This window comes from Tachypleus tridentatus, chromosome 10, assembly GCF_004210375.1.
Source record: "Tachypleus tridentatus isolate NWPU-2018 chromosome 10, ASM421037v1, whole genome shotgun sequence".
NCBI classification, from domain to species: domain Eukaryota; kingdom Metazoa; phylum Arthropoda; class Merostomata; order Xiphosura; family Limulidae; genus Tachypleus; species Tachypleus tridentatus.
The window spans coordinates 76983717-77011218 of NC_134834.1; the positions used below are offsets into that span (position 1 = coordinate 76983717).

General features: G+C 33.1%; 1 protein-coding gene across 1 annotated transcript in view; it reads left to right on the forward strand.

Moving 5' to 3' along the window:
- Window positions 1-3051: 3051 nt before the first annotated feature.
- The window catches only part of LOC143229633 (amino acid transporter heavy chain SLC3A1-like), a 36173-nt gene continuing 11722 nt past the window's right edge, over window positions 3052-27502 (forward strand). Inside the window, exon 1 of the mRNA XM_076462228.1 lies at window positions 3052-3142. The gene's annotated coding sequence lies outside the window, so the exon portion shown is untranslated. The remainder of the gene's footprint in view (window positions 3143-27502) is intronic.

Sequence of the window (27502 nt, forward strand, 5' to 3'; positions counted from 1 at the left end):
AATATCGACAACCGCCGCTAGACATACATAAGGGGTACCCTGGTCGAAACATAAGTCTAGATGCAAGACGTACAATATTTCATTTCTCTTGTTTGTTTTTTTGAGTGAGTATTAAATTATATTCGTCCCTTTAAAAAATAGAAAATAATTGTATATGGAATCTAGGAATGTAAGGAATTTCACATTTCTGATGGACAGTTTGCCTTCCTCTTTAGGATGTTTTTAAAGAATTTCTATTCATGTCTTCACATTTTTGTAAAAGTTAGACGTATTAATGTGATGCTGGTAAATGAAGCTTTGAATTGGTACTTTCAAACAAAAACAGTTTAGGAGTTAATGTGATGCTGGTAAATGAAGCTTTGAATTGGTACTTTCAAACAAAAACAGTTTAGGAGTTAATGTGATGCTGGTAAATGAAGCTTTGAATTGGTACTTTCAAACAAAAACAGTTTAGGAGTTAATGTGATGCTGGTAAATGAAGCTTTGAATTGGTACTTTCAAACAAAAACAGTTTAGGAGTTAATGTGATGTTGATATTATTAATTATTTCGGACGAGTCTCAGATTTATTACGTTATGTACGCTATTTCTTACGATCTTAAATCACTTGAAATCTGAATTTGAATTTAGTAGTTTATTAAATATTAACATGTATTAAATTTATGTTATTTTCCAACAAGATTGATACATAAAACTTTCATTTTTTGAAAACAAATATATTTTAATATACAATTTATAGTAACGGTTATTACTAATAATTATTACAAATGATGGTTTATATACTACAGTTTTACAAACTTACAATCTCTGCTGAGTCTTATATCTGGTCTAGAACTCAATATTTTATCTATAGTTCAGGTCCACGACGAGCAAATTAATTCTGAGTTGATATTCTTACGCCTCGCCTAAGCTAACGCTGTCTATTTTGGCTGGCCTCACACCGGTTAGAAGTTCGCATCTTATCGAAGAATATATTCAACGTCTTCGTAGAAACAATACCGTCCGAAATAATTCACTGAAGTTAAACGCTCTATAATGTTCATAATCTGTAATGTTTCTGGTCAAATTCTGTAATTTTCGATTAATAGACATTAATCGCAAATATAGCTTCCTAGGCCTATAGCATACTTACTGTAACTGTTCAGTAATATTCTCTTTTCCTTTTTCCGCGTATCTGCTAGCCGCTTTTTATAAGAATCATGCGAGTTTCTAGAAATTTTCATAATATTTTCGCACGCTTTCGTCAAACATGTATTGTTGAATTTGCATTCCAGAACGTTCTGCAAAATTCAGGACGGGCGGAACCTGTGCAATGCACAGTTAAGAACATACGTCACAGGGAAAATAGGAAAATTATACACAATCAAACTAGGCACCAAAATAAATGTATAACGGCAAATCTGTTACAATTGGTAAATTGAACATTAAATCTGTGTGTTCATATAAAAGTCATTTTTGCTGCGTTACATTTTTCAACAACTTACAAAGTTTCTTGTTTGTTCAAATTACATATTTTAATATTTCTATGAACTAATGAAGGAAAACAAAGAATAATATACAAAATCACGCCAAACAAGTTATATATGCCATATCCACCGTAGATGAGGCTTTCGCCAAATATCGGGGCTCATCAGATATTACTATAGGCATAGTAATAGTCTAAGCACTATTCATATCAACAGCTGCATGAGTAAAAGTTGTCATGAAACAAGCTACGTTATGTAAGTGGGGTGTAATTATTACTGATTTTATTTAATCATTTTCTATTTAGAATTAGGGTATGTTGACACTGTTACATTTGTGTATCACCAAATAATTTGATCACCATCTTAATAAGTTATATTTTTTACCTTCTAAATTCTTGTTACGAAGAAATATTTCCTCGAAATCATAGTCTTCTACAAATCTGTTAAATTAATCATTATTTTTTTTCTGTTGTTTAACGATCTAAGGCATTGTGACAATTCGAACCCAAATGCGAAACGTTCTGTTGTATTTTCATATGCCAGAAGCGTGTGCACACCTTCTGAACTATAACATTTGACTATAATTGATGTAACTTAACTATTGAAATTGAGCATTTATTTTTGCAATACTATTTTAATTTTGTTTGTCTGAAGTTAAGAACAAAGCAACACAATGGAATATCTGTGTTCTGCCCACCACTGTTACCGAAACAAAGTTTATAGCATTATAAGTCCGTAGAAATACCGCTGTACCACTGGAGAGGGAGGCCCTATACTCTTGAACCAGCTGAATAATCTTGATGTCTACTCTGGTGGTTCTTGAAGCTAATTCTTGTAAAACACGCCCATCAGCTTTGTAATGAAACTTTCACGTTGTACTTGTTAACCTTGTAGAACTTTAATTTATTTAAAAGGACGTAACAGTTTTGTTCTTTGCTACTAAACCTACGTTCAGTTACACTGACACAGACTATTTATTTCACAACTATTATGCAGAGACTTTAGTTAATGGAAACGTACAGCTGCGTGATAGCCAATTTCAGGTTTAATGCGAAACGTGAATTAACGGGAAATAGAAACGTAAGTACCTCCTTGTGTATGTATGTGTTCATGACATTTCTGTTGCGTTGAAAGTACGTATAGGTAACGCCACTCTATATGACTTCAGAATTTATTATTTTTTATATCTCAGCTCAAATCGTCAGGTGGCAAATGAATGATGTAAAACATTATGAAGAAATATAAAAGTATTTACATCTGTCTTTGTATATTATTAATTAAAACATATCAATGTACGTTAGGTATACAGAAGAAATATTTGCATTTGTGTGCGTTTGCCTAATTTCTAATTTTTTGGCGAAGAATGGTCCAATGAAGCAGCATGTTATAAAAAAAACACATGGTTAAAGAAGTTTATTCGCTTTATAAGACGTCGATAGTACTCAAAACTAAAAATGTATTGCATTTGTAGGATATACCGGAAGAGTTCCCGCGTATTATTATTCCCTTCAACTTTATTGGGTGAAAGAGCCTGTCTGGTGCCTGAAAGCAGCGCGTGCGCGATCAATATTACAGGTCTCGCGAAGCACACAGACAAAGCAATCGTTGGAAGGGTGCCAGATGAAGTATTCAGCCTAACACAGTATACCGTGTAATCAGTGATGTTGCTACCGCACGGTGAGTACTTAAATCAGGGGGTTTAACTTGTTTAGTAGCCTTTAGAAACGTTTATAATATGAAAACACAATGTATATTAAGTTAATATAGGAAGTTCTTGTAATTACTTGTTAAATCAAGTTCTAGCAATTATGTGAAATAAAACACACCAATCAATCAAAACTAGAATCGCTACTAAAGAACTGAAGAAATCGCTAAATGTTTACAGTTTACCTTTATCGTTCACGGAGTGTCAAAAGCAAGAATCGATAAGCAACGCGTTGAGATCTTTATATTTCAGATATTAACAAATATGGCACTCACTAAGACAGTCAGTAATGTACACTTAGAACCCAAATAACCAAAATATTTGCCATGTCATCCTCTTAACGATAATAACTCTTGTTAATTATTGATATTTTAAAACACTTGTAATGAAATTAGTTTCCATGGTAAATATTCTATCTCTATAGTGTGCTTCATTCCGACGTATAAAATATCTGTATTGGTTATTATTTTAATGTTCGACGGTTTTCCCATATAGTTGATTCATGTAGTGTTGCTTACTTAATTGCTTTGGATATAGATGTGACTGAAAGATATCTTTATAAAATTTAGCAAGCCCAGAACGTAAGGAAATGAAATTCTCTGTCAGAGAAATACAGTAAAGTGTTGTTATATAACTTCATTAAGAACAAAAATAACGGCAGAACTTTAGTTAATAACCTCTTAATAACAACAAGCTCAACAACTAGTCATAGTAACGATAAAAACCTCTCATTTGAGAGAGATTTAGTTGCTGGAATAACTATCATAGTATGTGATCCACGTATAGTTTTTTTTTCATCTATTTGGTGTGAAACCTTAGTCAACTGCATTACTTAAGAGTATTTATATTGTTAGGCTTGTTCGCTATTTTCTTTTCATTTTTTTATCTATGTGTTTGGAAGACGAGATGAATAAAGCATTGTAATAAACAATAACAAGCATTTCTTGAGATGCTCACACTGAATACGTGTCGAGTAATACTTCTACAGCGTAAGCGAAGGTGTCAGCAGCACTGAGCACCACGATATTCCTTTTTACTCTTATAAAATAACCTACTATGCAATTGCCTCGTAATAGAAAAGAATATCATCGCACTTTTCATTTCAAAACCTTTATTAAGAGACTGTTAGGTCCAAAAACACCCTTCCTGTTAAAGACTTTCCATATTTTGTCTATTTATTGTACCTCTACAACGGTTTACCAGCACTCGGTTCAACTTTTCTATTGCATAGAAATCTATATGCCCTATGCCCAGCAGCTTGACCAGTATGACTTCGTAAGGGATAGCATGAACATGCACTACGTTTTTCAGTTGCTGAAGAAGGTATGAATAGGTATGTCTTGGAAGCAGTTTGTATACCCGTTACTTGTGCCACTTTTACAGACGAAAATCATTATTGATTATGCTGCATATCATTGACTGGGACGGTTTTTGCCACTGGTCTTTGTGTTCGTGGATTCCTATCTGTTTTCAGACGCTGATTACCACGGTTAAGATATGACTTGTTACAGGTCCGTTTCTGGATGGTCCTGGTATCTTAAATTGATCCATATTTCTTTGTTTTGAAATGCCATTGAGAAAAAGCGATATTTCTCTCTTGAAAATTTTGAATCCCTGATCCAAAAACATGTTTGTGGTCTAAGTATTCAAATATTTTGCATTGGCAACAACTGTTGCATACTCTTCTCAACAACGATCGATTTTCGGTGGATTCACACTATCTACTACATGCCAAATGATATCAAAAAGGAAATGTGATATATACCATTCCACCGTTACTCTATATAGGCAGTAGATGTGTATAACTTGCTGTACTACATATTCAAGATTATTTTAATGTTACGTACCCAATCCCCTGGATTGTCATTAACAAGTCTTTTTCCCGATTTGTTTAACACAAGAACTATATATTTGTACGAGTTTTAGAATGGTGTGTTTTTCGTGCGTGTATGTCTTGTTTATTTGAGCAAATGACATAATTTAATTCTTTGAATTTATTTTGAGTAAATATTAAACTCACTCATTGTATTTGTTTGTCTTTCACCAAAGTGAAGACAGTTTTGAAAAAAGAAATTGAATCTATTATCCGCTATGTGGTAAAGAGTCGTAATGTTTACTTTATCACCTCTGCCAAAATGTGTCGTCTGAAACATTCCTGAACGAATGCTTAGCTCGGTAATATTGTCGTTTCAAGATTAAGATAGCTTTATCAGACACTAGCAAGAAAATATTCAAAAGCATTAAATAAAAGGTATTATAAGAAATATCATGTAAATTATAAATGTGTTATGAATTTAAATTAACGTGTCTCGCCTTATTTTTTCATAATGATTACATACTATGTTTGAAGTTAGAAGTCTTTATTGAAAGTATGTGCATATTATGTGAATATAATGAGGCTGGCCTATGAATTTTAACGTTACGTGATTATCTGGATATTATATATTGATTGTAAAGTTTGTGTTATTACATGTAATGAAGACACTACTACCAAAAAATGGTTGTTTGTATTGTTGAATTTCGCACAAAGCTACTCAAGGGCTATCTGTGCTAGCCGTCCCTAATTTAACAGTGTAAGACTAGAGGGAAGGCAGCTACTCATCACCACCCACCGCCAACTCTTGGGCTACTCTTTTACCAACGAATAGTGGGATTGACCGTCACATTATAAAGCCCCCACAGCTGGGAGGGCGAGCATGTTTGGCGCGACGGGGATGCGAACCCGCGACCCTCGGATTACAATTCGCACGCCTTAAAACGCTTGGCTATGCCGGGCCCTACCAAAAAAGCACATGCAGTATAAGCGCAGAAGAAGTATAGAACATATAAGTGACTAATTTTATATAACTTATTTAATTGGTTAGTCCTATGGGTAGATCTTTAACAGGTTAAATGGCTGCTTTATTCTATGTATATAAAATGTTCGAAAGATTTTCAAGCTAAAAATATTAGTGTGTGAAATGTATAATTCTCACTTAGTAAGATTTTATTATTCTAACTATACATTTCCAATACTCCACTACTATAATTATCAACGTTTTTCACAACTTGTTTTCGCTTCCCCTCGGTGGGCTCAGTAGATAGCCTATGTGGCTTTGCTATAAGAAAAACACAAACACACACACACAACTTGTTAAAATACTTTTCTGACTTTGATGTTAGTGATACAATTCTGATTCAAACCAGTACTGTTTTTGTTGGTTTGGAACTAAGCACAAAACTTAAAAATAAGCTATCTGTGCGCTGCCAAACATGGGTATCGAAACCCAGTTTCTAAAGTTGTAAGTCCGTAGACATATCGCTGTGGAGCGTTACTATTTTTTAAAAGATGAATTATAATCATATATGCTGCTATTATATCGTACCGGACCTCTAACCTTTGTGAAATAGCAGTTTAAGGACTGTATATAAAACTATAACTTTAGTACAAGTGAGAACATTGAAATACACTTTAAACCCACACCATATCTTTGAAACTGGTACTAAAATACTACAACATTGTAAGATAGGGAGACCAGAGATTTTTCAGTACTTTTGTAGGATATGTTTTTAGTGTAGAGGTCTCTAGTAAGTTGTATTTTGTTTTGCTGGAAGGAAGTTTAATGTAACCTGATTAATATTTCTTGGAACTTTCTCCAAATCTTAATACTCAATTTACGAAATAAATAAAAAAGCTGGTTACATTGGATAGACTAAGTGAGTCTGCCACTGTATCAGTAACTTAATGTGTAACCAGTGAATTTATCTAAATTATTTAGTTCGTTAGTCAATTTAGAGCTGTAAAATACTGTAAAATAGTGAATGTGTTTCGACAAAGAAAAAAATGAGAAAGTTACGCTGTTTAAGGAATTTGAAGTCGAAAAAATAAAACGTTTATTATCGTGGATTGGTCTTTGTATTATTATTATTATTGCTGAATAATCTAAAAGAACACGGAGAAAAATAGAAACATTAGGGTCAGAAGTGGGAATGTTTTGGCATTTGTAAAATCTAAACAAATATTCAGTATGACCACGAAATATGCTTGAAACGATATTGAAAACGTAATGGAAATGATAAAACAGTGGTAAGAAAATTAATTAATCAAATATTGAAAATGGGAATAAAAAGAGAATGAAATTATAAGAACATCAAAAATAAATGGTGAAACTTAGAAGAAAGAAAGAGGAACTTGTGAAGAAAATGTTCAAGAACCAAGCATAAATTTTATAGTTTGTTATTAACCACAAACCTAGACAACAGGTTCAGTGTCAACTACGAGTGTGGAACCTCTGGTCTGCGCTGAGACAATGGATGGGAATTCTGATAGTGTTATGGTGATCAAAAATTAATTTAATCAAAGACAAGATCAAGAATTCCATATGAAGTGTACAAAATGCAAGCAATAAATGAAGTAAAAAGAATTGAAGTTGTAAAGTACATCAGTAAAACAAAGAACACCGGTAAGTATCAGAAAGAGTATAACAACAAAATACCATCAGTACCAAGACATCTAGAAAATACGTTAGCGATCAAACTAGTCGCATTTCTGTTGATATTTGATCAAATATTCCATTTTTAAACTCTATTAACTATAGAGTGTTACCACTACTGGAGTGCCACATATGACATCAGGATGTTATCATATTGATCCAAATATACATCTAGCCCATCTTTTAACAATTTAGTAGGCTATTCCAATTGAGAAACTATCATATTACAATGGAAAAATAATATAGGAGGCACAGTTTAAATAATGTGCAAAGTAAATGGATGGAGTATTGAATAGTAAACCATTCATCTAGCTGCAAATTCAAAAGAACCAGTTTTAATAACTTTAAGCAGCCTTTTAACTGATAGTGTAACAATTGCCAGGGATTAATGACCATTTATCAAATACAACTAGAGTATCACAACAAAGAGAAGTATCTAAAACAAAGTCTAGAAGCAAAGGAAGGACGAGACTTTATCAAAAATTTCTAAAGAGAAAAAAAAAACTTTCCCAACTGTGTTCCCCAGATGATTAACGTGAAATGATGGATTTGTTGGTATATGACTAATTCATGAGCACCATAGTGTATTAGAGTATCCGAATTAACTGAAATAAATTAGGTGCACATGTTTAGAGTAAACGGACCAGTTGGAAATGAAATTTTAGTCAGTAAAAGTTGATGATAAAACCGAAAGTCGCTGTCATTGCTTTATGAGATGTTTAGATCAAACAGTGTGTTGTAATATCAATTCCATATAATGGAGGCCTAGAAAAACTCAATTGGTGAATTAGACAGCTCAGAATTAAAGAAATAAACCGTTAAACAGTAGGTGTTTTAATTTCAACTTAAGATAAAATATTGCAAGGAGTTCCAAACAAAGGTTCTTATGAAATAAACATTATTTATAAAGGTTGGCATGTAACGAAAACTGCTGTGAGTGTAGAAAACATTGATGTTATAGCTGAAGTTGTGATGAACCTAGCACATTCAATAAACCAAGGTGACAATGTACTGAAGATGAAGCCCTTCACAATATAAAACAAAAAAATAGCTGGATTTAAGAGATAAAGCTCAGCTCTTCAAGTGTCCAATTTACAAGAAGTACATTGATTAAAGAAACAAGTCCACAAGCCAGTGGATGCATTAGTGCAAAGTCTTGAAACATGTTGATTGACACTGGTTTTACAGAAACTACCTTTCAACTTGACCTGGTAATGAAAGATGGGAAACTGCTTCCAGAGATGAGGCGAGATGAAGGATTGTTGTGAACAGCAGGTGATTATAAAGTCTCACTAATTTACCTTTATCGGGTATCGACCACACACCTACATATCACGTTCAAAAGTGTTAAGTAAAAATAATTATACTCGGCATACGACATTAGTAGTAGACCTATTAAATGTTTAAACTCTGCATGATAGGCTTGATACCAAAACTTCACAGCAAGTGCAATTATAATCATACTTCGCCAACTTCTAAAAGGTATACGTACTCTAGCAATTGTTGTAGCAAATGGCTTACATAAATGGTGTTCCAACCAGTACTGTTCTCGTTGAATCCCAGCCGTCCTGAAGAGCTTTGATTGGAGTGAAACGTATTATTGGTAATGGATATAACAAATACGGTTTGGTTCGAATACCATTATTATACTCTTTTAATATTTGAAATTCCTTAAGGGACTAGATAAATAATGTATTGTTTGAAACTGTAATACGCTTAACACTAATATTTTATGGTATGTATAATAAAATCATGCTTCATCAACTGGTGAAAAGCATACATACTATAAAAATTCTTGAAGTAAAAATAATAATTCCAACTGTATTGAAAAAAACTGTTTGATGAACAAAATTTTATATCGACGTAGCTCCGGGAAGTCTCGCCTGCAAACAATGCACTTATCAATTTAAAAAAAAATCAGTTTATCCTAAAGCAGATATTTATTTTTACAAAGAAACACGAATCTTTCCCTCATGCTTTGTTTCTCTTTTCTCTGAATTTTATTAATGCAGCCCCTCGGTTCACACCCTTTTATGAGTGAGCAACGACTAATGAAACTCAACTTTTAACATAACTACAGACAGAGTTCAAGTAACATTGTTTAGAGCAGAATATAAACTATTTAAATCAATTTAAAGTGAAAAATGTAGCGTGAGAAGTGACTTATGGCTTTGTGGGAAAATGACAAGACCTAGGTACTGAGATAAAACATTTAAATGGAGTGGGAAGTTTAGAAAACTTAGAAACAATTCAAAGACCTGGAAATGTATTTAGTTTCTTTAGACGTGAAGCTATTTTCGTTTTAAATTATATTTGTTTGAAAATTATGAGCAGACATCAGGCACCTTTATAAGGTTTAAGGAGTACAGTAGCGACGGCAAAATATTTAAGTGATGTTCATTGAATATCATTGTTAAACTTGTTGTATTCAAACAATGCAAAAAAGTAAAACAACTATTAATTTATTTAAACAAAGTATATTTACTACACATAAATTTATTCCTACAAACAATATTTTAGATTGGTTTGTTTTGAATGTGGAATTGGCCGTAACATTATAACGCCACACGGCTGAAAGGGCAAGCATATTTGGTGTTATGGATATTTTTAGAAGAATTGTTTCACCTATTTTTATCTAACAATACTTAAAAAGGTTGGTATTAAATTATTAATGTGTTCGATAAAATAAAGTTTCAAAGGGAACATGATAACGAACATTAATAAAATGGAAACCATTGGATAATTAAAGTAGAACCTTCTAATCAACAATAAGAAATTCTAAAAGGAAAGAAAGAATAATATTTAATGTGCTTAACAAATGTACGTAATAACAAGATTTGGGAAGTTTCAGGACATAATATTGTTAGAAAACTAAGTTAAAATACATTATTTATTAAGCTGAAACTAGATACTGTTACTGCTCAGTAACTTTGTTCTAAGTTTCATGTAGTTCGCCTAAGTATTTCAATTCTGAGAGTGAAAGCATCATGAGATATAAGTGATCCTTCTCACTGGCTTGGAAACACCTAAATCTTTAACATGATTTGCTACTAGCTAAACAACAACAATAATTTTAAGAAACTTAAAGATTAAAATCATAGGCTACAATATCGCCTTCTCCCTGGAATAAAGTCCAGTAAACGATTACATTGTAAAGGAAAAAAATCGCACCTTACAATTTAACTTCTATAGTAAGCAGTGAAGTAATTCTTGACTATTAATAACATTAATATTCGTAGATATAAATGAAGTATGTAAAACTTAAAAGGAAATAACAGTTTTGGTGAATTGAAGAAAGTGATCTTTTCCGTGTCTTATGGTACAAATCTGTTATGACCTTTGGCCCTTTATCATTATATGCTGTCTAGTCACTGAAGGAGTGATCTTCGGATAGATGACTGAGAGAATCCGCTAGTGGTTACATTCTTAGCGATACTTTGGAAGTTATCTTGACAGGAACCCCTATATCTTTAGTGGGACTCAACAACTGTTCTGTTCTGTGGATATTGCTGTATCCTTCAGTGTATAAGTTGAATAAAAAATAAGCCTTTTCCGAAGCTAACGATTTGGTGGTTGTCTCGTCAGCCTGCTCCCAGCGATGATCACAGTGGATGACATTTGGCTTCTACTACCAATCTTTTTGAATTATAGAAACCACAATTCTGCATTATCGATTTTTCACCCCTATATCATAGGATCTTTCCTAATGTTTTGAAACTTTGGATGATGTTCAAGACATCAAACTTATGTCCTTTGGGTTACGTTAGACTTCCGATTAAACAACAATACAAATGTCTAGAAACAACCTATAACAGTAAGTTCACGCTTATCTCTAAACATTGTTTATATCAGATGTATAGGCTTCACATCAGTTTTATTTATTTCAAAATATTTTAAAACGTATTTAGAATCGTTTGTATCGAATAGAGTTATGTTAATTTACATTTATATATCTAACGCTTCATAACTTTTAAATTCATTTTAAATCGATTTTAGTGGTAGGCTATTACAGGATTTATTAGCCTAAAATCCTACTTCAAAATAGTTTAAAAAGTGTTTCAATTAAATTAGTAATACATTTTTCTTGATTAATTATCGGAGTAAAAGCCAAAAATTCTAGAGTAAATACTTAAATCAAAAAAGTAAAATCTTTTTCATATCTGCAGATCAGAAGATTTATCATTGTAATATCTTACGTCTATGGATTAACAAATTTGCTTAGATATGAGAGATAACTGGCCTCCAGCCAAAATAGCTGACCAATGGCCCTCGATTCATGGGCCCCAAACTCTAAATTAAAAATGTTCATATATATGTGCATGTTTTATATTTTATGAAACATGTAAAGGACATATTTTTTAATATTGTTTAATTTTCATTTATTACACGAAGAGCGATATATATATCTTAACATTAAAATCTGTGGCTTAGATTTCGTCTAAACTTGTTTGTTTGTTTTTTTTGAATTTTGCACAAAGCTACTCGAGGGCTATCTGCGCTAACCGTCCCTAATTCAGCAGTGTAAGACTAAAGGGAAGTAGCCACTACCAACTTTTGGGCTACTCTTTTACCAAGGAATAGTGGGGAATTGACCATCACATTATAAGGTCCTCGCATTTGAAAGGGCGGGTATGTTTGGTGTGACGGGGATTCGAACCCGCGACCCTCAGATTACGAGTCGAACGCCTAAATCCACCTAGCGATGCCGGGCCGTCGTCTAAACTTAGTTCATTGCGCTGCACCTTCACACTTTCACTTGTGATAAATGAGTTGTCATTCATTGAAATTCACTTTGATAAATGAGTTGTCATTCATTGAAAAGTCTTAGTTCTGCTTATTATCCATTCCATGTACGATATTTAAGAACATCCTTTTAGCAACTTAAATATATTCGAAAAAACACAATTTTGTATTTCCACCATTTAAATAATCCAAAACTTATCTATTTACATTTCAATAATTCATATACAACACTAGGCGTGCCAACCTTCTTGGAAGGTTTCCAAAATATCCACAATTTTCTAAAAATATTTTGCTTACAAATAAAAACACTTTCATGTTCCATACAAAAAATAAGTAAACAGTCATAGAAAAATATGTATCACATAGCTTGGTGTAATCGTTGTTGTTTTTTAAGTTCTAGTACATAAATATAAATTTAAATAAATATGTTTTACAACAACTCAGGAAGTTTAATTTGGTATTTTTGTACATATCTTTTTAAAATTAAATTCTTCATAATCTTGGAAATAGATTTATTTAAATCATGAATTGTCATTTTATCTCTTACATATTATTTTTTTTATGTACTTCCAATTTTTAAATACTACATATGTGCATAAAAGGTAACAGATTTCATCTTGCAACACAAGTTGCAACATGCATTTTATTACCTAGTTTTGTTCTAATAAGTACCGTCCAGTTAACAAGCATTCTCAAGCGTGAATAACTACTGTAAGCACCTTAGTGAAGCAAATTTATCAAATACAGATATTTAGTGACTTTTTGAAATGAAAATGTGTGATTATTTTAAATCACATTGTACAGTAAAAACTATGAAAAGAGTATATTTGTATAGTATAATAAAAAGGGAAGGAAAACCGAAAGAAAAAACATCTACAGAAGCAGAGTGGTGTAACTTCCCGTTTCCTGGAACACCGTTAGGCCTAATGAGAAGGAGTTTTAGTTTATTTGAGAAAACAACCGATGAAGATGCTGACGAATCTTTGATGATTAAATAAATACAGCTTTAACTGGCAATAATGAACTAATCCTAAATGAAGCTAAACTTTAAAAATATTGAAGTCCAGCTGTTAACTACTCACAGGATATTACTTTATGACCAGATATAATTTACCAACAAAGTTATTGAATGTTACATAATATAAAAATCGAAAATACTGAAGACACGAGCAAAGATGTGAGCATTAAGATCACCTCAGACCTTATTCGTCTAAAGTGAAGTGGTGAGAACGGAAAAAACCAATGTATTTTCTACAATACAACAAGCAAATGTGTGTATTATTACGTTTGAAAATTATTACCAAATAATAAAGTAAGCCTAACAAGTGACTTTATTACATGTTTTTGTGACTGGAAAAACGTACAAACAAATAAACTGAGCGTGAAATAGCCAAAGGCCACATATTTGCTACGTACAAAATTTCAAGGCATTATAACAATTGCGACCATATTGGGAAAGCAAATGGATAGTGTACAAAACAGTACCGTGTATTTTTCACACGCTTATAGCTGCTGTACAGTTGTTGTCCAAATTAGGATTAGGATTTAGAGACCATGAAGAAAATTTTAATTAAAACAAGAAAGGTAAGCTGTCTTGAGTACCGTAGTGGATTTGATGATTTAAAAAAATATATTTGGGATGTTATAATAATCAGTGTCCAGAAGGAATTACAAGCTATTTGTCACATCTGGAACAAATTTATTGTTATACATTTATTTTAATATCTACATTTGTTTCAGTTTCATTAATGTGACGTATTTCGTTGAATGTGTACTGGGCAAGTTCCGCCTTTCTTTAAATTTGTAGAATATTCTCGAGAGCAAGAATCAACAATATATGGTTTACGAAAATACTAGCGTGTCTGTGAACATTGTTAGCATTCGAGAATCTCGCACAATTTGTATAAAAGCTAGCCAAGAGAAAATAACAGAATATTTGTTGGTTAACTACAGTCAGTATACTATAAGCCTTGGAAACTATTATTGTGATTAACGCTTATTAAACGGAAAACTACAGAATTTGACGAGGAACGTTTATATGTTTTGAACATCACGAACATTTCAGAGAATTAACTTCTGACGTTAGCATTTCTACGAGGACCTTAAATATCTATCTTCTTCTATGAATAGGAAGCTTGTAAACGTTAGGCCAAACAAGAATAGAGCTAGCTAGCATCCCGTCAAGTAAAGTATATCTGTGTATCAACATAAAGGTAATTTGTGCCTCTTGGACCTGGATATAATATTTAGTTCCAGACCAGATAGAAGCCTAAATATTGTTTGTGAATTTGTAAAATTTTTGTACATAAATAATTATTTGCAATAATCGTTATTATAAATTGTATTGTTGTTTGTACATTAAAATATATTTGTGTCAAGAAAGAAAATTCTGTATTTCAATATTGTTGGTAAATATCATAAAATTGATACATATTAATATTCACTTAACTTCCAACTTCAAATTTCCGGATATTTGAAATCGTAATACTCAACGTATGTAACATAATAAATCGGAGACCCCTTCGAGATAAATTATAATACGTAAGGTTATACATCAAACTTGTGATGAGTGCGTAAAATTAATGTCAAATTAGCTTCAACTTACATTTATAAACGAATTTGAAAGTGCAGTTAATGTTTCCATGGTTATTGGTTTAACACCAGACGTCATATTGATCAACTTATTTTTATAACAAGATACATTGAGAAAAATGAGCAAATAAAGATGTTTTATTTATTCCAATAAACTCTCACACTGTCAAGAAATTAGAGGAGATTGTGCTAAATACCTTGTAAGTAGTAAACTGAGAAATCAAAAACTGTAGAAGACAAACCTACAATAATGCTTCACATCTGGCTGGTAAATGTTAGGAACGTCAATTAAGATACCTGATGTGACTTTTCTGTAAGACAAACACACTCTTCGTGTTAAAAATTGTTTGTTTTTTGAATTTCGCGCAAAGCTACACGAGAGTTATCTGCGCTAGCCGTCCCTAATTTAGCAGTGTAAGACTAGAGGGAAAGCAGCTTGTCATCAACACCCACCGCCAACTCTTGGGCTGCTTTTTTACCAACTAATAATGGGAATGACCGTCACTTTATAACGCCCCCACGGCCGAAAGGGCGAGCATGTTTGGTGCGACGGGAATTCGAACCCGCGACCCTCAGGTTATAAGTGGAGCGCCTTAACCACCTGGCCATGCTGGGCTGCAAACTCTACTGAGTTTTCTATCTGGTCTGGAACTGAATCTTTTATTGACGTTCACGTAGAGCGAATTATTTCTATGTTGGTACACTTTTCTTAACAGCTGGCCAGCTTGAAACCCACTTATGTCTTTCATCGACGACAATATTCAATGTTTTCTTACAAATACTTACGTCCGAAACTAATTCACGTAATTAATCAATTTGTAGTGTTCGAAATCTACAAACGTTTCTGGTCAAATTCTGTAGTTTTTTGATTAATAAGCGTTTATCACAATTATAGCTTCCGAGGTTTATATACATTGACTGTAGCAGACCAACAACATTATACTGTCTGTTGGCGCGTCGATTTATAATATTTAGGCGAAATTGTCGAAAGTTCAGTGGGCGATAATGCAAAACATATATTGTTAATTCTTACTCTTAAGAATCTTCTAAAAATTTAGAGAATAGGAGGGACTTGCGCAATACACATTTAACAATATAGATAAAACTGGAACAAACATAAATATTAAAATAATATTAAATTAGGTACAAAATAAAAACCTGAATGTTTGAAACTTTTATCTAACTTAGATGTGTGATGTAGACACTGAATCATTTAAAGAACCTCTTTATACAGGGTGTTCGGAAAGTCACTGTTCACTTGTATATTTATTAACAGACCTGTTTTAATATAGAATACAGGAGGTAAATATGAATGACAATTATAAACAATGTTGAAAGTGACCTCCTTTGGGATCAGTACAGGCTTGGATCCTTCTTATTTTGTTTCTAAACACCACTATCAGTTGCTGGCTTGAAATAGACTGAATGAATGCTGTTATCGCTGCTTTCAAGTCATCCAGCGTGCACGGACGATCTCGATACACTGCAGATTTTACTGCTCCCCATAGATAAAGATAAAAGTCTAGTGAATTAAGATCTGGTGAGCGCGGGGGCGACACGTCTTTGGAAATAATGCGATCTCCAAAACATTCCTTTAATAACTGCATAGATCTGTAAGATGTGTGGGTATGTGCACCATCCTGTTGAAACCATGAGTAATTGATTTCATCACTTGTCATCTGACCGATGAAGATGTGAAGAATCTCCGAACAATAGCGCTTGTTGTTTATTGTGTTTATAAAGAAAATAGGGCCAACAATTCGACGTTTGGAAATCACAACCCACAGACCAACCTTGAAATCATGTAGGGGTGTTTCGTGCAAACTGTGAGGATTATCGGATGACCACAATCTTGAATTTTGTGAAGTAACGTAACCCGAGAAATGGAACCATGCTCTGTCGGTGAAAAAGGTCACATCCAACACATTAGCTATATTCTTTTCGATAAATCGGTCAAACCATCTGCAATAGCGTATTTGTTTTTCATTATCAGTTGTTTCCAGTTCTTGTACCGCCATTATTTTGTATGGGAAGAGCTTTAATTTCTTTCTGACGGCCTTATGAGCAGTTCCAAGACCAATATCATGTTGCTGAGCTAACTTTCGTAATGATTTTGATGGACTCTGCATCACACTGTCAGAAATATCCAACAGTTTCTCCTCCGATAGCTTTGCTGGCCTTCCACAGCGTTTGGCATCATCCACTGATCCTGTTTCCCGAAACTTATCAACAAGGTTACGAACTGCATTGTGACGTGTAACAGGTGTATTTGGGAATTTTTCAGCAAATCACTGTCGCACCACATCTGTGTATCTACCATCTTCTCGGAATACGTGTTCGACGAGCCATACACGTTCTTCAGTTGTTAAAACCATACTGGGATCAAAATCTGAAATATGATTACAATACTGCACAGTGACTTTCCAAACACCCTGTAGTAAAGCACAAAATTTAACAATGGGCTATACTTGGTTTGCCCATAACAGGTATCGAAATCCGGCTTTTAGCGTTGTAAGCCCACAGACATATGATGTACCACTGGGGGGGTTAAATAATAGACAGTACACTTTTTAAAGTTTGCAAAGAAGAAAACGTTTCTTGCCCGAGTGACATGTATTGAATAGACTGCATTCGACATTTTCAAACGTAGAAACTGTGCTAATTTTTCTTTCACATCTATTAGCGATTCTACGGATGAAGCTTATTTTTTGTGTTGAGGAGTGAAAAGCTCTTTATGGAACAGAAAATCCCAAGATCGTTTAATTTATCTTTTCATTTTTAAACACAAGGAACGAGGAATTATAACATATGAACCACGAAGAAATTAGTCCTTCAGTGGCACAGAGGTATGTCTGTGGACCTATACCGCTAGAAACCGGGTTTTAATACCCGTTATGGACAAACCATAGATAGCGCATTGTGTAGCTTTGTGCTTCATTCGAAAAACAAACGAACAAATCAAATAATTCACTAGTTTGCTCTTAAAAAAACCTGAGGAAAGTTTCAGTGTGAGGTAGGTATGTATTTTCTTTATTTGTTTTAATTTATATGATATGAATATATATTAGATATATACACTAAAACACTTTAGGAATGCCTATCAGAACTATTTATTAATGAATGAACAGTCTGAAGTCCTCAATATGTCACATCAAGGTCCTATTTTACAACAACTATAATTTGTTTCAGTCCTTAAAATATTATGTATTACGAAACATTTATAAGGGTCTTTTCTTCTAAAATAATGCTTAATTTGTGCTAATCGCGTAATATATGAAACTTCTAGCTTTTCGTTCATTGACCATACGTCACACATTACTTCTTTTAGCTTATCCTTTTTTCTATCTGCTAGGAATGAGCAATCAGTGATGATTGGTCATCTTGCTTCTGGAAATTCATGTGTGAATTAAATCCAAGCATTGAATAAAAAGCCAGGTTGTAATAGACGTACAAGAATATGTTGATATTTTCATACTATTTCCAGGGTCAGTACTTATGATCCTGAAGCACAGTATACAATAAGCTATTGTTACTTCTGTACTTTGCAATATACAGAGCGACGCAAAATCAACCTACAATAAAAACTGTCATGTTTATATTTTCCCTCAGAATAATCAATGACTATATGATTAGAGTTTCCGATCGCTTAAACCAATCCATTCTTTTGAATAGGAGATCAGATTGTTCAATTAATTTAACAATGTCATAATGGGCCTTTTATATTTTGTAGTATTTTAAAGGCGTCAAAAGTTACGATCTACATGTAGAATAGCAATAAAAATCCACCCATTAGTCATACTACTCAAGTTGATAGTAGATATGTATCTGGAGGGATAATAGGTTTACACGTGTATGATTTAAGCAACATGTTCATAACCAGAATTCCTACAAATAACCTTGAGAATTTTGACTTCAATTTTTCTTGCATCCTTCTGTTTTAAGAAATATTTTGTAGCATACATTCATTCAGCTTCTACCTGTTTCTACTGCCAAGAAAGAACAGTTCGTGAAATAACAGCTTGATGACGAAGGTCAACTGCAGTTTCCTTATATCCAGATGAATATTTTATCTTTATTATTCATCAGTTTTCAGTTCGTTATCTTTACATTTGTTTTAACTCCAAAGATAGACCTCATTGGCTAATAGCCACAACGCAGGATATTCTAACTTATATATGTCCGAGATGGTGAACTTTATTAACTATATATGGTATAGGCGAAACAGTTCTAGTGCCAAATTTGTCCATAAAAATAGTCTGCCTTGTCATTTTCTAGCCTCATGCTAGTTTGTGCTAGTTATTGACCCTTATATTATGCTTTACCATCATTTGGAAAGTTAATTTAACTATTGTGCCTTGAACAAACAAGATTTAATCAGTTTTTACTGTACAGTGAATCATATCAGATTTATTCTTACGTAGGGCCCTCATGATGATTACTTCATAGTATACTATGTGGAACACGATTATAAATAATGTATGAATAATTTGTACATGGGTGTACAATGGCATAGATGTATTTTAGACACATCTCTACAATGATCACATCATTATAACTTCTTCCTCTGCTACGGCCAGTCTTACGTATATCCTGGAGTGTACATTCTTCAAGTGATTTGGATACATAGATATTTTAATGTAAGTTTCTCATACACCTGTTTTAGGTTGAGCTCAGCAGAACGTTCTGTTCTTGGTTTCTTCGATTGGTCTTGCAACGTGATAAGATGACTAGACCACCTTTCTGCATTAGTTGTTCAGCTACATCTAAATGTTAATTAAAACGGCCTCTGTCCTCGTTTGCCTGTAGCCCGTCATAACCATTATCTCATTTACATGTTAATGTAATTATCGGAAGACAAGTTTAAAAACGTTTGCTGTCTTTTTCACCATAAATAATTAGTTAAGTTTATTCCAGGTAGTAAACAAACCTAATCACTTATATACGTTATTTAGAAGGAATGGTATCTTTGAAGAAGAGCCAAGTTTTATTGCTGAGTTTCTTTATCAACCCTTCAGTGGTGAATAGAATCAGATTTCTTTTCTGACTTTCCTCTTCAGTGTTCAGATGATGAGAAATTGTGGTTAAGGTTAACGATTCAGGAGTTAATTCGAATCCACGGATAATGGAAGAATGGTGACGATCACTTTAAAGGCTTAACTCACTAACTGAGAAGATGTGTAACGGAAAACACAAGTATTAATTCTGTGCAAAACATGAAGTTAGCATTACACATGCTTCAGTAATAACTGAATAATGCACTGAAACAAATAGTTGATAACTCAACTGAAAATGAAATAAAAATAAACGTAAAAGACTTGAAAGAATAAAATTAAAGCTGTTTGTTTGTTTGTTTTGAATTTTGCTCAAAGCTGTTCAAGAAAATCTGCTCTAGCTATCCCTAATTTAGCAGTGTAAGAGTAGAACGAACTGGTCATCACCATTCACAGCCAACTCTTAGACTATTGTTTTATCAACGACTAGTGGGATTGACTATAACATTATAACGCCCACACAACTAAAAGGATGAGCAACTTGGGTCGGACGGGGACCAGAACTAAAAACCATCACATTGCGAGTGGAACGTCCTAACTACCTGGCCATGCCGGACCGGGGAAATCTGAAAAGACACGTAATGAGAGAAAGCTACATAAAGTGTTTTACAATAGTGGACATAAAGAGAGGAAGTGAATCGATAAATAGCATTCTCCAGAAAAGCTACAACTTCATAGTTTGACCAATCAGCTGAGGAGATCTAACACTCACACTCATCTGCCATTTAAGACGATTAAAAATGACAGCTTCTTCATCAGTTCCCTCGATTCATCTTCATAGAACGTTACTTTCAAATTAAAAATGGATAATGGGGGATCGTAAATGCAAACTGTTATTTTTATCAAGTTAAAATCCTAACTAGCTAACATAGACACAAGTTGACTATTCACCCGATGCCTACATGGCGTCACTACATAATAATGAGATTAAACAAACACCTCATACAGAACAAACAATGAATATTACAAAATTGTTTTTCACAGGCTGAGATAAAACAAGGCACAGAGAAAAATGAAATAGTGTCAAAACAAACGTTTTAGACAACATTTCAATATTTACTTCACTTCAGTGCACGAGCGTTTGAATAAAAACACTATTACAGAAAATAACAAAAGTCCAAATCCTGAAATCTTACAGGAAATTTGTAGTTACAAAACAATATTATCTGGTTATTTTAAATAACTCACTAGACATTATAATATAACAATCAAAATACAAATCAACACTCCAAAACAAGTTAGAACAATGCATTTTGTAATAACATGCTGCAAGTTTGAAAACTGTACAATGAAAATTTTAGGAAGCAAAGATTAATCATTTGATGATTGAAAAAATCACAGGAGTTGTAACAACAATATCAGTTAACACATAAACCTCGAATCTAAACTTGTATTAACACAAACAACTGTTAGTCGACCTTAAATAAAAAATCAAGAAGTAATTGAAAATATTATTTGGTAAAGTTAAATTAATAAATGCTTAAATTAAACTAATAAGCTGTAGACATAATAATACTTATTATTATATCGTGACTTCTGTATTACAAAAACATCTTAAAATTTACTTCTTCAAATCAGAAAAAGAGGAACAAAAATACATACTTAATAACGACTAAAATATATAAAGGGAAGAAATGGAATAAAATCATAACTATATGCAGAGTTAAATAAACAAAAACGGCATTATAATCCTTCAGCTTTGATAACAATGTTTTGTAATTAAATCAAACTCAGTGTCGTGAGTCGGTAAGAAAGTATTATATAATTTTCGTGTGAAATGAAATCGTATCATGTTTCATATTATAGATAGTGCTTTTAAGATGTGACGAACAATCACTATACTTTTATTACTCATAACAACAAGACACAAAATATCCACACTATGTATATGTTAGAACCATAAGAAATGTAGCCAAAAAAAAAAACTTCTACAACATATTGACTGTATGTGGTGAACTTTAAATGAAAAGTATATATCTAAGAATGCGCAGAATTCAGGAACTTCTCGTCATATGAACATATTTCTAAGCAAAACCAAAACTGACTGAGTTGTTGGATACTTAATGGTAACGTTGTAAATATCACTAAATGAATTTTCATCAGTGTAGTAACCAGAGTAAAGGTTAACATTCTTTGTTAGATAATCTTTAGATGTAGTTTACATAAACAGCTGGAATAACACAAAACTACATACGTATGTAACACGGTATCTTGGAGGATGGGTGTCAGCAAACACTGAGTCAGATGAGCTGTGTGAATATTCCTAGTTATTCACCCAATTTTCACACATGATGATACTCTTTGTTCATCTAAATTAGAGGTCACGTGTGGGTAATAAAGGTTTTCCTTGTTTTGAATTTCACGCAAAGCTACACGAGGGCTATCTGCGCTAGCTGTACCTAATTTAGTAGTGTAAGACTAGAGGGAAGCCATCTAGTCATCACCACCCACCGCCAACTCTTTCCCCAACGAATAGTGGGATTGACTGTCACAATACTACGTTCCCACGGCTGAAAAGGCGATCGTGTTTTGGTGTGACGGGGATTCGAACTCGCGACCCTTGGGTTACGAGTCGAGTGCCTTAGCCACCTGGCCATGCCGGGCCTACAATAAAGATAGCAAGGCCATAAATATACGATGTTCAATTTTACTAGCATTTCAGTTCCAAACCAAAGGATGGTTAACATTTGGCCATTTCTCCAACCTTTTGTGGATGAGAAGTCCTACTTAGGATAGATTCTAATTCAGTTGTCAGATGGTGTCAGTTGATCATCTACTAATTATAATCGCAATATATCCATACTGCCGAGATTTTAATAGCATAACCATTTCTATAATATAAATATTTTATCCCACGATTTCTGTAATAACAAAATATCCATGATCTCAAGATTTCATTACTCCTAAAATTTTCATAATATTAAGTCTAAGAAAACGTGATAGAGTTTTCATATCTAGAAAAAGTAGCTTTTGAGTTCAAATTGTAAGAGATTGGCCAAACTAAGGTGGCGGAACGCAGTGTATCAAAACTACATTTTGACTGTTTACCATTTCATAGTCTCATGCTATTAAGTATTGATCACTTTTAGAAAGGGTATGTAATAGTCGTACCCAGTGTAAAATAATTGTACACTGCAATCTCAAAGATGTGTTGAGATAGAGGACTTACAAGTTTCGAGTTTGACATCCGTCGTGATTAATGACATTGGAAAACAAAGAAATCCATATCAACTTAGGAAGACAGTACCGGCCAGAAAAACAAACAAACAAACCTACATAAAGTCTTATGTTAGCCGTCGTAAGCTGAGTGATAGTGATAGTCCACGACTACAGCTTAAACAACACAGTCAAAACGTTTTTACATCTGGTAAAGTGACTCAAGTAAAATGGGCACAAGTGACTTCAATGACATATCCATTTAACCATCAGATACATCAAGCAACCGGAGGGTCAAACATATATTCATACAGTTCTATACAAAACATGCCAGTCAAGTCATTGGAAGTAAAATCTATGGATTTCTGTGCAATAAGCTTATATTAGATGAATTATGAAGAGATACTAAGGAGAGCTGGTGTACTTTTAACACAGTAGAACCTGCTTTTTTCAATGAAAACTATGCTGTAGGGCTATTGTTAAGATTCACGGTTTTCTGGTAGAGTACGACCGGATCTGGTGACAGAGACTTAACGTACTCAACCTCTGTATGTTATAAAATTCAATATGTAAGAGTAAAGATTTAATACAAATCACTTTTCTCAAGTATTTTACCAGTAGAACTGGTAGGCGAGTTATTGATAATGGCCGAATGCTATTTTTGGTGATAAATTACATATCATAAGCATTTAAAAAACAAAAATTAGTTTTAGACGTAATTAAGGCCACATTGTAGTTACTCAAATCACAGAAGTTTAACGTTTAATTATCTCAGCTACTTACTATTTAAATAACACAGATTATATTAGTGTCTTTTGTACAAGACTTTCCCCAACTATTGATATTTTTGAGTACAATGGAAATACAGCAACTACACTAGTAGACAGTTAATTATCTCTCGAGGACGTCAATTAGATTGTCCTTTTCGAAAGTATAAGAACTAAGTATTATCGCATGCGTTAAGTTAGCCTGTAATTGACAGCTAGTTCCAAAGTAAATCTTTGCTTTTTATTTACACATCAAAACCTTGTTTTTTTTTCTGTTGATTTAGTTAAGAAATTTTTAGATGAATTACAAAGACGACTCTATCATTTGCTTGTAAAATATTTATATGTTGCTTTGACGAAAAATATTTAGGTCAAATATTTTAAGTAATCTTCATGGGTAATTCAGGAGTTCATTTCTAATTTAAGATTACAGGGCAAAATATTTAAGTCAAATATTTTAAGTTGTTGTTTTGAATTAAGCACAAAGCTACCCATCATGGGTATCGAAATCTAAATTTTAGCGTTGTAAGTCCGCAGACATACCGCTGAGCCACTGGGGAGGGCATATTTTAAGTAATTTTCATGGGTGATTTAGGAGTTCATTTCCGATTTGACATTACAGGGTGTCAAAAAATCTGGGAAAAATAGACGAATTACAGATTGTATTAATTTCAGATACGTGTCTGAATATGGTGTTGTCAAAGCATGAAAAGTTCAAGTTAAACCTGCTGTTAATCAAAACTTGTTTCGAATTACAATTACAGTATGTGAAACACATTAAAAACATTCCTCGGAGTATGCCTATGGTTTCAAATTTTTCGGACACCCTGTGTTACACTATATCTTCCATATAAAAACAAATAGTAATCGCTATTAGTAACTAACAGCAAGTCGTTATTTAATAATTTTCGTCCAAACAGACTCTAAGTATACCTGCGCTAGTCAAGAACACCCATCAACAACTCGTGGACTACGCTAATAAAATAAAAGGATTTGATTGTTCACTCTTATTACGCACCCACGGCCTGAAAGTTCTGAGTGCGAAACCTTCAAGCTTCGTATTGGCACGCTAACCACTAAGCCGCACTCAGCTTCTAATACCAAAGAAAACCAATGCATTTTAGGGCCTTTAAATATATTTTATTGTATCCTTTAACGAGAGTGCAATTAGTAACTTATCTTACTTAATTGTCTCCATTTTTATCAAAATACAATATTGTCTTATCTCATACTTCATAGTATATAACTTCATTATATCAGAAGTATTAAACGGTCATTTTTTATAAACAGTGTGTTGTCATGTATAAAATTAGGATGTACAAAATAAGGACAGAATTAGTATGATTCAGATAATTTTTACTATCAACATAACACCTTTTAAGTAAATATATTTTCTTCTTTTATTATAATGAATAATTTTTAAATACTTGAGATTATAAAGTGTTGTGTGATTAAAATCCATCGTGGGTCTCAAACTTAACTCCGAGAAAAACGATTAAAAACAAAAACTTTTCTATCAGCTTAACGGTAATTGCATATTTACCTATTTACAACATTATTTATTTGTTATATGAAATATTACATGTATTATTCTTGTTCAGGAGATAGAGACAGGTGCGTAAAAAAAAGATGTAGAGAAAACACAAAAAGTCAAAAACTGGGTAAGAATAAACATTTGTACTCGTTGACAAAAGTTTAGTAAGAAATGCCTTTTTTCCCCAAATTCCAAGTAGGAACCATACGTAGAGGTTTATCTTTTACTGTTTCAATCATATAGTTGTTTTTAAGCAATCATTCAATGGTAGTTATTTATTGGAAATTAATTATTAACACTTCTGGGAGAAACACCTAATTTCTTTCTCTACAGATTCTTATGTTTATCTTTAACCCATAACGAACAAAAATAACCCAGTCGTATACACTCTAAGTTTTACTAATAAACACAATTCGTGTTGTTAAAATAAAAACGAAACGTATTAAATACTTGCCACGAGAGGGCCCAGCATGGTCAAGCGTATTAAGGCGTTCGACTCGTAATCCGAGGGTCGCGGGTTCGAATCCCGGTCGCACCAAACATGCTCGCCCTTTCAGCCGTGGGGGCGTTATAATGTGACGGTCAATCCCACTATGCGTTGGTAAAAGAGTAGCCCAAGAGTTGGCGATGGGTGGTGATGACTAGCTGCCTTCCTTCTAGCCTTACACTGCTAAATTAGGGACGGCTAGCGCAGATAGCCCTCGAGTAGCTTTACGCGAAATTCAAAACAAACAAACAAAATACTTGCCACGCTTTTAAAGCAACTGTAAATAGATCATGAGTGCGATAGTATTCTAATTCATGAAGTCCACCAATCTTTGTTACTAACTTTTAGAACAACTGTCAATGCTAAATTCTGCTATAAGTAATCCAAGCTAGTCTTTTGGAATATCATTTTTACATACTGACGGAAAATTATTAGTGTTGCATAGTTGATAGCAACTACAAAAACCTAATGAGAAATAGAAATAGAATATTTCCTCAGAAATATACATTATGGGAACAAAAAATTGAAGTGGTAGAAGACTGCATTAAAATATAAATAACATAAAATTAATTTCTTAAAACTATCTAGTGGTTGAAAGAGAGTTAAAGGAGAGAAAATGCGTTTACTTCATACTAAATCCTTGTTTAAAAAATAAAGTGCAAAAGAATAATTTGATTGCTTTCTTGTTACGAAATGTTGAATCTAATTTTAAACTCAAATGCCTGGCTCATTTACAAATAATTTCTTATTCAAAGTAGTTCAAATGTTAACACTAACTTGCTGGAATTCAAAGTAGGATGTTTTTGATAGTTTAAATTTATTCTGGGCAATATTCAATATAATTCAGCTAATGATCCAAATAAAATTTTTGATTAAGGTAATCTATATACAAGACTATAGGAAACATAATTTAAAAAGAAGCTATTTGAACAGTTAAGTACGTTTATTAACTTTATTTGTCTGTTTGATGAAGCTCACACAAAGTTACTTGCTGGCTATTTGTATTAGTCTTCCGTAATTTTGAAATGATATACTAAAGGGAAAGAAGATAATTGATATCATCCTTCGCTATTTCGCTAGTCTTTAGAAACGAATATTAGGATTTACCGTCACATTATAAAGCCTCTACAGATGATAGAACGTGCATGTACGCCAACGGGATTCGAAATCTCGGTCCATAGGTTGCGAGTAAATTGTTCTAACCAGCAGGCCATATCAGGAGTACGTTTGTAGCAAAGTCTAAATTTGTAACAGAATTCGAAACTTCAGTCCAGAATAATCATAATGAAAATAAAGCTAAAAACTGTTACATTTTATAGAAACTTTGATTTCTAAATTTCGTGTATTTCAAAAACAAATATTTTTTGGTTGTGTGATTTTTTTATGAAAAAAGAACGTAAAGTTTGGAACTTCGAGCATGAAGTGTTTTGCATTTAACACTAGTTGTAAAAACCAATAACAAATTACAATCAAACGTGATTTTAATCACATTTTTAGCCTAATTAGAAAAAAACACACACGATAAAAATC